Here is a 7,413-nt window from a genome sequence, read left to right on the forward strand (position 1 = left end):
TTCTTGATTTTTTTTGTCTGATTTTTCATTGCTTCTATTTGTTTTTCTGTTCTGTTCTTGAGTTAATTCTGGTCTGTTCCTAAGTATTTCAGATCTTGATTTTTGTTATGATTTTTAATTTGTTCTTGATTCTTGGTTGGCATATTTTCTGTAGTTCTCTAGTATTCTCTTGGTTGCTATTCTTGATTCTTGATTTTTGTTATGATTTTTTAATGCTTCTATTTTTTCCTGTTCTGTACTTGAGTTGATTCTATTCTTGATTTTTGGTTCTTGATTTTTTACTGCATCTATTTTTTCATTGCTCGATTCTGCTCTTGATTTCTGTTCTTGTATTTTGTCTGCATCATTTTTTCACTGCCAGTTTCTGTTCTGTTCTTCATTCTTGATTTTTGTTGATTTTGAATTTGTTTTCTAACATTTGGACAAATACTGTGCTGATTTCACTGTCTACATAATGCATTGGAAATTTCTTTGGAGTTATGTTAAGTTTATAGCCTCTAATGGATAATGAATTTGGATAAACCAAAGTGAATCTTCCCTCTAATTTACCTCATATTTTTCACTAAGAAAGTTAATCCATACATATATATCCACCAAGAAATTCTAGTTATGTCTTTCAACATTATAATGGAAAGTCCCAAAAATGGATAGGTTCATCTATCTTTTAACTATTGTAAAATATTCTTAGGTAAAATACTTTTATTTATGAATAATAGTAGAATGTCATGATACCTCTGATTTTTCTGTCTTGTTTGCCATCAGTTGACTTAGCTAAAGAACTTATAATATCATGTTATTTTAAAAAACATGTACTGTGCTGCATATCAAAGATGGTTTCTATATGTATTTTGTAAAAACCATCATTCTAATATAATGGTTTGGTTATTTAGGTCCTGCTCAGTCAGTGGTTTGGGAAGCCATGGTGCCTTCCAAAAAGGGACTTGTGTGGGTCGTCCTAAGGCTTCTTCTGTTGAGAAGCTAACAAAAGACTTATGCACTAGTTAATTGATGAGCAATGATGTCAATGATGTAGTTAATTGAGCAAAACATCTCTTTGCAAAACATCATATTCATATTTTTCTGCATTTGATTTCCAGGGTTTCTACAATGCAAACAAATTTGCCAAGCTTGTGAGAAGAAGAGAGTTCATGGCCAGCGCCGCTGAGGGAACCACCGGGGCTCTTACCTGCGCCACTTGTAGCTGCCATAGAAACTTCTATAGAAGAAAGGAACTAGCTGCACCATCCAGGTAGCTGCTACCTCGTTTCTTTCTTTCTTAACACAGACATGGATACTTCAATTCTACTTAGCTTCTAAAATTAAACAAAATGTTTGAAACTACTACTGCTTCAATTATCTAGTTTTATTATTATTATTCAATTGTGGGGATTCTTGTTTTGTTATTGTTAAAGTGGGGTTTGATTTATTGATGGGGCTCATCAATGTGTAGAGTTCCATTTTGCTTTGTTGTATGTTGAAATTTAATAGAAAAGTGTGGGCTTAAATGAGAGTGTTTATTTTTAGGCAGGAGTATTATTATGATAAAATAAATTAAATATATATGGTGGGATCCTAGATTCTTAGGGGAAATGTTACTTTAAGTAGCCATCATTTTGTAGTTCTATTCACGCTTTTGTCCTAAAGTAAGACCAAATTAAAATTTAATGGCAAATTTGAATTTCTGATGAAAGAAATAATTAACTTATCCCAAGCTTGATGTTATGAGAAAACTATCAATCAACAACTTGATCCTTTATCCCAACTCTAATAATATGTATTTGGATGGTAATTAACTTATCCCAGCTTGAATGTTTTTTTTTTTTCTATTTTCTTTCAATTCTCAGTCAGGTGCAGGCTCCAGCTGTGCAAATTCAAGAGCCAAAATCTAAATCTGATTGCTATGGAGTTTTCTGCCTCACCTATGATTTGAAGGCTGAGTAGTAACCCCTTCCCATTTCTTCTTTATTCCGTACATATGCTTTGTTTGTTCTATTTTTCATCTTTTTCTTGAATCTGAATTGTAGGTTTTGTGCATGTTTCTAGTAGGCTCATTGCATGATTTATGAGTTTTGCTGTGAGGCTTGTTTGGTAATTTTGGAGCCACAATTTTAACTTAGTTAGTATTCCTCTTATCACTTCAAATGGATAAGTCTTCAATTTCTTGATCTAATTGGAGATCACAGATCACCAACACCGGATAAGTACATGAGAAGAATATAATAGTGCCTTCTATTGGTTGCTGTCCACTCATTTAGGGTCAATGTAATTGAAACTCTTACCTTACTACTGGATTGAGACCATGTCTTCTTATGAGTACTTTGATGGAGGGGAGAGAAAAACCTATGTCCATGTGAAAGTTTAATGACTTTTATATGCTTACAGTTAAATTTATTAATCTAAATTAAATATATCTTGAAACATTTGGCATGTGTTGGCAGGAAGAGACAAAATCCTGGAAGAAATTAATTAACATTGCAGTCTCAGGTGCTGCTGGAATGATTTCCAATCATCTACTTTTCAAGGTGAATATCTTGGACTTGAATTTGTGCCATGTCGGTTAAGCACATTAACTCCAAACTTATCTATTAATGGAATGGGAATGAATTAGCAAATTGTTTAATTAGTAATTGATTTTTTATGTCTTATTTTAAAGATTCAGACTATTTATTTAATTATTTTTCCCCTCTAAATACTATTTAGTTATAATTCGTATTTTTGCTACTTTCCTAAGAAAATCATTTACAAATTATCACTAAATGTGAAATACACTTATATTATATCAATTTATATTTCATTAAAAAAAAGTTCCCTCTTTTTGGGCTATTATTTGCTTGGTACTATGTTTAATAGAGGGAGGGGCTGAATTTAATGATAGTCATAAGTCTCGTGAGAGGAGCAATAATAAGATACCACTAGTTTAGATGGTTGGATATTTATTGTAGCTCAAATTCAATATTGCATTATAGGAATATTCTATCTTGCATGTTCTTATCTTATAACTTACTTCACTGAACTTAACAGTGCAGTTAAAAACTGAAATTTGGTTCAGCCATCAATTTACTAAGTTTAGCTTTTGTGTTTTTTCATTGACCGAGCTTGTTCCCTAAGATTGTGTTGGAGTTCTAGCACTGTTAGTATTTCAAATTAGTTCATGATTACTTCAATTTGTACTATTTTGTTCGCTTTAGTATTAATCTTTGATTTGGCTTTATAATATGACTAGTTGAGCTGTTTATGTAGCCTTATATTAAGTTGAAAGTGAGAAAATTTTGTCTAGTTGGTCTAAACAGAACACAGCAAGGTTCATTCTCTTACCGTGCCTTCATTCTTATTCCACTAAGTTATACATAATATTTTATTGATTAATTGTTTTTTCCTTGGAAGAGTCATATTCATTGTTTTATTATTCTAGATGTTCAAAACTTTGGTGCTTATATTTGTTTATCCTGTTTAGTAGAACCAGTGCAGGCCTAGGGGAAGCGAGGCATTACCTGCTGGTATAGTGTCCAGTACTTCCAGCTTTGAAACGCGACCTCTATGGGATATTCCTGCCGTAAGGAAGAAGCATCATCAGCGTAGACAAGTTGTAAGTTTCAGTCAGTCATGAATAACTGAGTGAATATGATAATATAAAATTTTTACAGGACATTAAAATTAAGCTCTTTAATAAATGTGCTCATATACGAGGCCAAGATACTTAGGCAAGTGTCCATAATTAAAATTGAAATCATTTTGGAGATACCCTGCTCTGTTTGAGTTGGGCAAGATCACCACCATATACTGATATGGGAGCGTTTGGATATATATCTTTTAAAAGTTTGTCCTCTCCTTATAGATGCATTTTTATTCTTTATTGTTTGTGTTTGAAGTTATTGATATAGCTTACATAATATTTTTAATTGACACTTCAATGGCATGAAACATGTATCATGATATAATAGTCTTAGTTACTTTTCATTTCTTTATAGTATGCCTGACTTGCTTATACTTTATCAGAAGGAGGTAAACATGACTAGAAACTTGGAGTTTAAGAGTTCCATCAGCTTGTTGCAACCCAATTAATTCTGCCCTTAAGTTTGACTATAATCTTTGATGAAAGTGCAGCCTTTTGGTTAATATTGTGTTCTGCTATGGATATTTGTGTTAGTTTCTTAATCTACATCTGCTATTGTGCTTTTAGATATTCTCTCTTGTCAAAGTTGGGTTGTCCCAGAATTGATGAAAAATGAGTAATTGCTTACAATTAGCTTTTCTAGATTGTCTTACAATTCCTGTGCTTTTGGTTGCAGGCATGTGTGGAAAAGGTTCACAAGGCCTAGTGAATGCAGTTTAGAAAATTTAGCCACTTAATTTGTGGATTCTATTTTAGGAATTGTTATTTATTGTCTTAGATGTGTATTATGTTTCCTTACACCCAGATTTTTGTTTTAGGATGAGGACATTTTCCTTTAGGATGAGGACTTTGGAGTTTAAGAGTTCCACCCAGATAAGAATGTTGAAAACCATCTCTGATTTCTGAAAACTAGAAAAAATATTTGATGCCCTTAGATTGTTTAATTAAAAACAAAATTGGTGGAAATTACTTCTATTTTATTTTTTTTAAATGGACACTCCTATAATGTTACAAAATTTTAATGATTCTCAAATGATTTTTTAGTTATATATCTATCATTAAAAGTGAAGGGCTGGAGATTTCACAACCAGCACTTGATCCTCAACTTTCTGAAAGGTCTTGCTGTGGAGATTTCACAACCAGCTCTGGAGATTTTTCAATTACTTACTGTGCTTAGAACTGGGCTTCGACTTTCTTGGTATCCAAAATGAAAGGTCTTGCTGAGAGAAAAAAGCTAGAGGACTTGACAATTGGTCCAGTTCTCACTGTAAGTACATGTCTTTCATTTTCTTAAATTTAAAATTAAAATAAGTGTTGGCAGCTTCATACATTTGTGTATTATTCTCCCTAAGATATGATTTGTGGAGAGAGAACTACTCTTGAGTGCAGTAAGTGAGAAGATATGAACGAATTCTAGAGTTAATTGAAATAAGTTATACATAACTATTCTAGTGTAAATAGAGAAAATTAAATAGAAGAAAAGTATAGCTTAACGAAAAGCTTTTTAAGATGCATATACTCACAATCATGTTCTTACATACTTTTGGTTGTTGTGCTTGCAGAAGGACATACAAAATTGGAGGTTGTGATTTAAGCAGCACTGCTCCTCCTTGTACCAGGTAAAGTTTCGGTAATAATTAATTCAATTGGCTTTCTCTTTACTTTCCTAGACTTGAAGGAAGATTATCTATTTTCTTTAGGTGGATTGAAATGATGGCTCCTATTTTCTCAAGAGCTGCATGGCATTGCGTTTGGTATATGATCCAGGTGGATTGAAATGATGGCTCTTGGATTAGTAATATGTAATTCAAGGATGGTAGCTTGCTTAGAATCTTCGTTAGCTTGGGTACTAGTAGTGTTTTTTTGTTTCAGTAAAAACTAGTGGTCTCTTTTGTAACTTCCTACTGATTCTAAAAATTTTTCTCTTATGTAATAGTATGTAAAGGAAGTAGATAATGTAATAGTTGTTGTAATGATTTTGATTTTTGTTATTTTGTTAGAGCATGTCATGTGATCAATCACACTATATTTGGTGACAAGTTTATAAAGATTGGATTAGTTGATTTAAAATTAATGGTTATTGTATAAATTTTACAATTATCTATGAATTTTATAAGATTTTATTACAAAGATTAGAAAAAGAACAATAGAACCTGAACAAAGTTATAGCTACGCTTTAAAAGCATAGCCATATTGTACAACAGTCATTAATAGCTACGCTTTAAAAGCGTAGCCATATCTCTTGCTATTGACACGCTTTAAAAGCGTAGCCATATCTTTTTCTACTGGCACGCTTTAAAAGCGTAGCGATATCTCTCGCTGTTGGCACGCTTTAAAAGCGTAGCCGTATCTCCAGCTATTGGCACGCTTTAAAAGCGTACCGATATCTTTCACATACGGCCACGCTTAAAAGCGTGGCAATAGATAAAAGCGTGGCGACAGAAAAAGCGTGGCCATAGGTCACCAAAAGCGTGGCAATAGAGCAACCGGCACGCTAGCAGTTGTGACCCTTTCAAAAGCATGCCGGTAGCTCAAAAAGCGTGGCGAAAAGCTATCACTACGCTTTTTTCAACTTTTTGCCACGCTTTAAAAGCGTAGCAAAATCCTGGTTTTCTTGTAGTGCAGGGAAGACAATACCAAGGCTCCAACCTTCAAAAGTTATGTGAGAGGAACAGAGGTAGACTTCAGTCCTAATGCGATCATGAGGACTCTTCATCTGAAATCACAACCCTCTGATAAGCCAAGCTACCAAGCAAGGATAAGTAATGGGCCAGACAATGATGCGCTTGAAGAAATTGTGAATGACATGTGTGTCATAGGATCAGATTGGGAAAGGTATGCAGATAAGAGGCCACGGTTCATCAGAAGAGGAGACCTCATCCCGGAAGCCAAGGGATGGTTTGAGCTCGTGAGAAGATCTATCCTCCCAGCCTCAAACAATTCTGAAGTCAACATTGCTCGAGCTACTATGCTACATTGCATTATGAGCGGTGGAGACATCAATGTACATGAAATCATAGCTGAGGGAATCCAAGAAGCAGCCGAAAAGAGTGTTCCGAGCACTCGGCTTTTGTATCCCAGCACCATCACGAGACTATGTAAGAAAGCCAAGGTGATCTTCGAGGACAGCAATCCAAATTGGGTAAACCCTGGGAGGAGTTACGCTACAGCGTATAACTTATGTGGCACCCGCCCAACAACAAAGAAGGCCTCAAATAGGGAAAAGAACATCACAAGAAGGACCTCACCGAGAAGAATCTCATCAAGAAGAATACCAGCAAGAAGAGTACTACGATCCAACCAACATAAGCTTGAATCACATTCACGGAGCCATTGAGGAGCTAGCAAGGAGTTATATGGATGGACAATAACAACAACCTGTACATTCAAGCCAAAAGGATGGATTGTCAAGAAGAACTGCTCTCTAATTGGATGGGTCAGCAAAGGGAGTGGCAAAAGCAAATAATGGAACAACAACTGGAACAAGAGAAACAATGGGGTGAATCCTTCCACAGGATAGAGCAAAGACAGGATCCAAAACAAGAAGCCATCCAAAAGCTAATCAACATCCAAGCACATCAAGGTGCACACATACATGAAATGCATCGGAAACAATTGGAATAGGCAGAACTCTTTGACGAAAACAGAGCGTTCGCAGAGGGGGTTTACATGAACGAGACTGGACATCATGTGAACACTCAAGCCAGGCTCGGGTACTTAGTTGGACAACTGCCAATATTGCATCCGGGAATCACAAGATATGAAGAGGTGAAATATGACTTAGCGCGAGAAGAAAGAGA

The 7,413-nt window shown here is 34.8% G+C and overlaps 2 long non-coding RNA genes across 2 annotated transcripts; both read left to right on the forward strand.

Moving 5' to 3' along the window:
• On the forward strand, positions 4,463 to 4,939 carry LOC110266371. Its single transcript, XR_002353685.1, has 2 exons — positions 4,463 to 4,494; positions 4,658 to 4,939. It is a non-coding gene; the product is annotated as an uncharacterized LOC110266371 (long non-coding RNA).
• Positions 5,128 to 5,510, forward strand: LOC110267173. Its single transcript, XR_002354530.1, has 2 exons — positions 5,128 to 5,232; positions 5,381 to 5,510. It is a non-coding gene; the product is annotated as an uncharacterized LOC110267173 (long non-coding RNA).

The sequence above is a fragment of the Arachis ipaensis genome, chromosome B09, assembly GCF_000816755.2.
Source record: "Arachis ipaensis cultivar K30076 chromosome B09, Araip1.1, whole genome shotgun sequence".
NCBI lineage: Eukaryota > Viridiplantae > Streptophyta > Magnoliopsida > Fabales > Fabaceae > Arachis > Arachis ipaensis.